This window comes from Dendronephthya gigantea, unplaced genomic scaffold (genome assembly GCF_004324835.1).
Source record: "Dendronephthya gigantea isolate DGI-Jeju-01 unplaced genomic scaffold, DenGig_1.0 000499F, whole genome shotgun sequence".
In the NCBI taxonomy this organism is placed as follows: Eukaryota; Metazoa; Cnidaria; class Anthozoa; order Malacalcyonacea; family Nephtheidae; genus Dendronephthya; species Dendronephthya gigantea.
Genome location: NW_021163509.1, coordinates 13,736 through 21,763, shown reverse-complemented (window position 1 = coordinate 21,763; position 8,028 = coordinate 13,736). Strand labels below are relative to the sequence as shown.

General features: G+C 33.6%; 1 long non-coding RNA gene across 2 annotated transcripts; it reads left to right on the top strand.

Moving 5' to 3' along the window:
• The first annotated feature begins 1,161 nt into the window (after positions 1 to 1,161).
• LOC114543618 lies at positions 1,162 to 7,448 on the top strand. 2 transcript variants are annotated; one of them, XR_003690129.1, is made up of 7 exons: positions 1,162 to 1,349; positions 4,856 to 4,995; positions 5,523 to 5,681; positions 6,108 to 6,274; positions 6,480 to 6,615; positions 7,180 to 7,305; positions 7,415 to 7,448. It is a non-coding gene; the product is annotated as an uncharacterized LOC114543618 (long non-coding RNA). The 2 variants fall into 2 exon arrangements; XR_003690128.1 differs by lacking the exons at positions 7,180 to 7,305; positions 7,415 to 7,448 and having other exon boundaries at positions 6,480 to 6,638.
• Positions 7,449 to 8,028: the final 580 nt, after the last annotated feature.

Here is an 8,028-nt window from a genome sequence, read left to right as displayed (position 1 = left end):
GTAGTAATGGAATAAACAATTATATATGACTCAGAGATTATATACAGTCACGAATTTATATAGAGATTTGAACACGGGCTAAATTAACTTTGGAGTTCCGAATTGCCACATATTCCTCGTTTCGTTTATTTCTTAAAAAAATTATAATGATTAGAACCACTTTATAACCAACCTTAAATTCTCTTTTGTTTACCACCTCATCTAGGAATTGTTTTTTCAATTCCACCTGAAATGCGAGGGAAAACAAAAAAATGTTTTTGAACTTTGGAGAAGATGTCTAGAGATAATAATGGATTTTTACGATTGTTGGAGTAATAATAACTGATTATTGACCGACGGATATGTGTTTTACGACCAACCAATCAGAGTAGAGGATCTTGAAAAGCCATATTATTAATAAATCAAACTTGAGTAACCAGAAATCCAAGCGTATTTCTATTATCGGATGAAAGATATTCAAAAGATACTCGTTTCCCAATTTACTTTTGCGAATATTAAAACAGCATTAGCTAGGTGGTTAATTGAAACCACCTTTCAATCAAAAGCCAGTGGATATGGTAGTCCAGTTATGACGACAGTACGACCGTTGATATCACTAAAATCGACACCTTCGCTGACCTAAACGTCAAGAAACACACGAGTTTCTTGTAAAACATCCGAGGCTCGTATCAATTCTTTTTGAGATCTGTTATCAGGATGTTTTTGTGTTTTCTAAACCTCATGAACACCATAACTCTTACCCATATATATATATATATATATATATATATATAAATATATATATATATATATATATATATATATATATATATATATATATATATATATATATATATATATATATATATATATTATATATATATATATTATATGATTTATTAATTTATCTAATTATGAGTATGAGTAAAAATGCCCTAGTCAACAATGAAGCTTTTCGTACTTGCACTTTACAAGCATGGCGTGACATGTTCGGTCAAGAACCATTAAAATAGAAGAAAGTCATAATATAATGTTTGCAAAATGCTGTTTTCATTTACAGAAATCCGGCGTGAGAAAATTCAAAGCATTCAAAGGTTTAATACTGATAATTGTATGGTCCAGCCTGACGCAGAGCCTGATTATTCTATTTATCCCATTATGCTTTTCGAGCGTAGACCACGAGGGATATTTGAATACTAAGCGAAACAACCTATAACGCTATAAATGCATATCAAAGAAATATTGTTTTTTTATGGCGAATATGGATTTCTATCTTGTTATTTACTTTATATATTACCGATAAAGATATGGACGTTTAGGATGTGAAAAAATATACACTATATCGGCGCAAATTTGTGGTATCTAATAAGGTGAGTTGATGTTTCATGATGTCATATGCCAACATGCTGATCGAGTGTGTTATTATATATATACAACGTATAAGCCTTTATTTGTTAGCCTTCGTTAGCCTTTATTCGACCCTATTATAGATCAAGAATTGCATTTAGGTCTTTTTTCATCGTTCAATGATTTGCGCTATGATTTTCCATGTTATTATCTGTTTATATAGTTAAATAGTTGGCTATAGTAGGGATAGCTAAACAATACCTTAGAATTCCTCAGCAATTATGGCCTGGCTAGAATACCTCAGAGGAGCAAAATAGAATAGTCCAATGTTGTGATATATAATAACGAAGGAGCAGCATATGGCAGTGTTTCTAATGTCTTTGTTTGAAATGTAGGATATTATAAAGAGTTGAGTTATATTTTCAGATTGATACTAAATCGAGAGGGGTTAATGTAACAGTGCTTCTCCACAGCAGGGTTGGGACTGTTCCAAAGGGTATAAATTGTGCATCAGAGTCTGCCTATATCATTAAAATTATCACAAAGCTCTCTTTTTTGCCTTCAGATACATTTATCCATCCATATCTTGTTAGGGACAGTTTTTGGATTTAACACAATTTGATTTCATTGGATAAGACCTCTATCTATATATTGTTTGAATCAATTACATGCATTTACATGGTGAATTGATTGGAATTTACACTATCATAGGGAGGTAGAAAAGCAGTGTAGAATGGGTTTAAGGATGGGCATATTTGATAATAGTCTTAAAGTAGTTTTCTTAAAGATGCCGGTATAGCAGGGGATAGCTAAAGAATAGCTTAAAATTCCCCACAGTAGCTAAATTATTATTTACTAGTATTTTTTGTTTGATGTACTCAATTCCTAACACGATTGCAAAGTTTTATTTTAAGTGTGAACTTAGGATTTACTTCACTCCAATTTTTAAATTATTTACTCTCAACTTTATCTGATGATGTCTCATCTGATTTTAAGGACCACAAAAATCCTTTTGCAATAATTGATCTGTACTGCAATAATTGATATTTAAAAACATGTCAAATAAGCACTGGACAAATACAAAACCTTCAAAGCCTAGGTGCAATATTATATATGATCATTTCTCTATATTTCTATATTATCATGTAGGACCTATAATTCTCATGTATTAATGTCTGCTGTGTTTTCTATATTATGACTCATGAATATTTTAGTAAATTTACATTACATTCATACATGTAACAAAATATCATGTCAGAGTTTCTAGGGTTTCTTGAGAATTAACTTATCTTATAATAAGAAAATATTTTCTTGGAAATATATCTTATATTAAGAAAAATTTCTTAAGAAAATTTTTCTCATTATAAACATTCTATAAGAAATTTTGGACCAATTTCAAGAAAATTTTCTTAAACTGAGAAATTATTTGCGTGCAACTTTTCTTATTTTAAGAAAATTTTCTTAAGAAAAAAAGTAAGAAAATTTTCTTATAATTCTCTCAAAAAAATTTGAACTCATTAAAATGAGTTTTTTTTTCTTGAAATATGAAAATGACTTTTTGCTGTTTACTTATACTAGAGGATTTTAATTAGAATCAAGGATTATATTTGTTGACTCTGGACATGAAATTAATACTTGTTTCCACCAAATCTGACACATTTTCAGCAGATTAACTTACAGCTTTTAAACCTGACAAGCTGTCTTAAATGTCTGTGTTTAAAGACTTTGGTGTTAATACAATGGAAAAATGCAGTAGACCCCATACTTTTCCTCGGCAAATGGCAAGAAACACAGGACCTTTGTTCTCTAGATTGTGAAATTTTTCAGAAAATTTTTCCATTGCCTAAGACCATAAAAACCTCAATATGCCTGTTCATTAACAATTATTTAGATGAACATAACCTTCAGATCAAATGACCTGTTTTTCGAATAACTCAAACCAGTTAACTATGATCATTGCATGTTGCATGAGAATTGCATTTAAGTTTGGTTTGTTGATAAATAAAATCTATGAAATTCTGCAGAATGGATTTCTATTTAGACATTCCTTTCAGACTGCCATAATTCGAATTCACTGGTAATTAGTACTAAAGGCCATGTTACACGGTGCAATTTTTCTTGCAACTTGCAATGCAATTGCACTGCTAAGATATTTAAATTATTAGTCTTGCAGAAGAAAAGTGCGTGAAGTGTATGAACACAAAAGTTTTGTTATTCCCAAATTTACATACATCTTTCAAAAGTAGAATTGCACTGCAAGTTGCAAGAAAAATTGCGCAGTGTAACAGGGCCTTAACATTGTGGTTACAGCGATTTGCAAGTCGCTTCATTATGAACAAAACCCCAACAAAGAAATGTTCACGTAGAACAAGATACCAAACATTAATTCTTGTGGTAGTTTTTTGAGTGTCTAGTTATTGAAAAGACGCAACAATTGGGTTGTACCATAGGAAGCCCAGACAAATGAGTTGAAGTTAATAAAAATCCGTAAAACACTTGAGATATGTGTTAAAATTATTTAAATTATGTAATATGCTACAAAACTACTGTTAGAACCATGTATGTAGCGTGCTCCAGAGGCGCTGCCATTTGACTATGCAACTAGTGACGTAACTTACTATATTATTAGGAAGGATGGAAACTCTCGCCTCAATTTTCAACATGTTCACAAATTAAAACACAAATCACTATAGTAAAACGGTACGTCGACTGCTAAATGCCTACCCTAGGTTTAAGTTGAATAATCAAACTATACTTTCATCACAAAAATAATACTGAATTCAAAAGAAAGCGCTGGAAAAACGTACACAAACTTTGTAAATTTGCCGAAATTTACGTGAATTCATGCGGGATGTAAGTACCTACCCAAAATGGCGGCGGCAGAAGAATCTGATTGGTCGAGAAAGGTAAACAAAGTATGATAAACCAATCTGATTGGTCGAGAAAGGTAAACAAAGAATGATTGACCAATCAGATTCTTTTGCCGCCGCCATTTTGGGTAGGTACTTACATCCCGCATGAATTCACGTAAATTTCGGCAAATTTACAAAGTTTGTGTACGTTTTTCCAGCGCTTTCTTTTGCATTCAGCATTATTTTTATTATGAAAGTATAGTTTGATTATTCAACTTAAAACTACGGTAGGCATTTAGCAGTCGACGTGCCGTTTTACTATAGTAATTTGTGTTTTAATTCGTCAACATGTTAAAAAATGAGGCGAGAGTTTCCATCCTTCCCAATAATATAGTAAGTTACGTCACTAGTTGCATAGTCAAATGGCAGCGCCACTGGAGCACGCTACATACATGGTTCTAACAGTAGTTTTGTAGCATATAACATACTTTGATTAATTTTAACACATATCTCAAGTGTTTTACGGAGTTTTATTAACTTCAACTCATTTGTCTGGGCTTCCTATGGTTGTACAATACAATATGTACAGCCGTATATACACTCCTGGTATATTAGCTATATATCGATCATCCCAATGATGCTTTAACATTATTTAAACCTCTGATTGTTCATTCCAGGGTTTCACTGAGGAAGAAAGACAACTTCAACAGAATATTCGCAAATTACAAAACCAACTCGAAGCTAAAGAACAGGAACATCGTCAAAGGGAATGGAGACTTGTGGACAAACTGTAGGAAAATGATGTCACAATACAGACGTAAGCTTTATGAAATTCCTCAGGGGGGAGGGACGGGGGACAAGACCATGTATATTGAAATGGGTTCTTACCTAAATCATTCACATTCTGCATAATTTCTGATTTCTGTACCAATATATGTTCATTGGTGGATCTGGCGTAAGTCGAAATGCATTATTTATTTTGATTGTGAACCTCCAAAGGTTCATTACTCGTGTCTAGTGTCTACGAGTAGCTTTTTTTGAAAATATTTTTAATTCTCAATATGTCCAGTATCCAAATGTGAGCTGTTCTAGTTTATTTTCACAAACCTAAGTTTGCCACAGGGCATGTCTATTTCAAAACTCAGAATATATCCGCTTTTGAACCGAGAAACCATATTTAACCTATAATACTGGGCTGTAGGAAGGCCTTATTATGACTTTCATGAATTCATCCGTTCAAGAATAGTGCTTTTGAACAAGTTGATGTTGAAATTCGACAACTTTTTAACAATTCGAGAGGAACGACTTTTTACAGGTGACAAGTGATTTTTTTTTATTACACAGGCTAAATCAATCAATCGCAAACTTAAAGAGCAAGATGGACTAACAGAACCAGGAATATTCCAGATTAACTGTAGCAAAGGATGTTGAACTGGAAACGTTGCATCAACAGGATGCCAATATGAGATCTGAACTCGCGCGGAGAAAAAATAATTTTGAGAGGTTCGAATAAACGTTGAATATAACTTTGTTTTCTCGATTGTCTTTAAATTCCGACCTATCGTAAAACGTTCCTCAATAATTGCAGGCTCACCGTATGAGGTGATTTTTCATGGGGCTTAAACATATCTGGTCAGATAAACCTGGCCATTATTTGAAGCCATTCAATCCATCCGTCTAAAACACCTCCTTCGCTGAGCTGAAGTGCAAATATGTGTTCATTAATATTGTACTACAGTATAAATAAGGATTGATAACAAACGATTTTTTAAGGTAAAGAAAAAGTGAAAAAGTTTGATCGAAAATCTTAAAAAAAACATACCCGCAATTTACGAATCCTATTTTGTGTTGATATTACTAGTCGTGTATCGTATTGAAGATTTCTATTAAAGATGTAAATTCAGGTCTTGATCCAACTTTTTTCTTTAGGAGGCAGAAAGAGTTGTCTTTATCTTTGGAAAGAGAGTCGTCGTTGGAACGTTCTAGGGCTGAGCTAGAGTTAGATTGGCAGCGCAGATATGAATAGGAAGAAAGAACTGGGTACATATGATAAACAAGGAGAACTAGTTAAGAATTTAACACAAGGCAAAGAAGAGGTGAATATATATATGAATATGTAAAAAATAAAATTTTACACCCCTTTCCATTGCCTCTACCCTACCCTTTTTCAATTTGGAATCCCGTTAAAGTTTCAGCCCTACAAGGTCCATATGAAGTGATATAATGTTACTAAACTGATCATCAGGGACTTCAACGTCAACATTAAGGTTGATAGAACTCTTCTGTATTTTTTCACATCAGGCGTTATCGTTGGTGTAACAACAGAAACGTGAACTGCTTCACAAGGATAGTGTTATCCATATTTTGAAGACACAAAGAGATGAATCAGTTTCTATCCTCAAGCTTCATGGACTAACCGTGCCTTCCCAAATATCAGGTGAGTTTTACACCTTGATTGTAGGTAGATCGTAAACGCTAGCGTTCGGTTTTTATACGGCGTATATGGGGCCCTAGCTCCTCTGGCAGCTGGGGAGATTGACACAAATAGAGGAATTGATGTAAATTGAACAAAATTTTGTACAAGGTGTGACGGGGTGTAAAATCCTCGAAAAATTTTCGATCGTAATATCGATTCCATATTCAGTCTCTGTTATTCGCCGTAATAAAGTTGTTCAAAGTAGATTACAAGTCGAATTATGCTCCTCTCATAGTGCCTATACTTAAAAGCCAGCTGATATGCTTGACGAGGTAACTGTCGCAAGATGTCCAAAACACTTGACACATTCCAAAATTCTTTTGAGTTTTTTTTTTAATTTAGGACCTACCCTGTGCTCGCGAATCTGAAACCTCTACATCGATACCTCCCCCCATGGATTCGCAAAATTTTATCATTTCGCTAGATTTTATCATTCATGCATGTTTCTCAAATCTCAAGTGTGGTAAATGCATGACGTTTTCGTCCTTTTTTGCTTAAGTTCAGACTTATCTTTTCTTATTACAGTCCGAAGATGTTGGCACAGCAGCAGCGAATATGAATAATGAAGAACTTCAAGTTCAGAACGAAAATTTGCGTCATGTTATTCATCAAATGGGAGAGGACATGGAGGATTTGACGAAACAGTTAAAGGTACCACTGGATCGATTACTAATGCATAAGATGACTAATCGTTATAGTGATCGTAACAAAGATCAGTGTGAATGGAATTAATCTGGTATTTCTTTACGAAACATTTCAGAATATGTGACAAGTCTGGAAAAATAAATTCGAGAAGTGAAGGCAAGAAACCGCGAACTGACCCAATCCATGGCGAATACAAATGCTAAAACTGAAAATACTAATTACGTTTTAGATTGAAGTAAGGATAATGTTCATATAAGAGGTCTGGTGGCACAGCTGAACAGCACAATCGGTAAGTAATACGTAAAAAAGTTCAACCATACAACAGCAGTTCAAAAAGTTACAAAGCTTAAACATATAGCATCATTAAATTGAAACATTACCTCATCCCCCGCATACCCAGCAGTTTTATTGTGTTATCTGAATAGTTATAGTTGAACGTTTAACCTATGTCCTGAATAATTTCTGCGGGTTTTCACTCCGCGCGCGGGTAGCATAAAAAACAACCCCTACATACATTGCCTCGATCTGCTGATTTATTACACCGAGTTACATAACTGTTGACTATCTTTATTGCAAATGTTTCCGTTAAGTCAAATATTTGACTTTCAAGTTGTGTAATTCTGTAGGTCATTAAAAAACACTAGCATGTTGATTAGCCCTGAGAATTTACCCGAGTGAAAATTTGAAAAAAATGCCTGCCTGTATTTTTTTGCAAGACACAACTGGAGT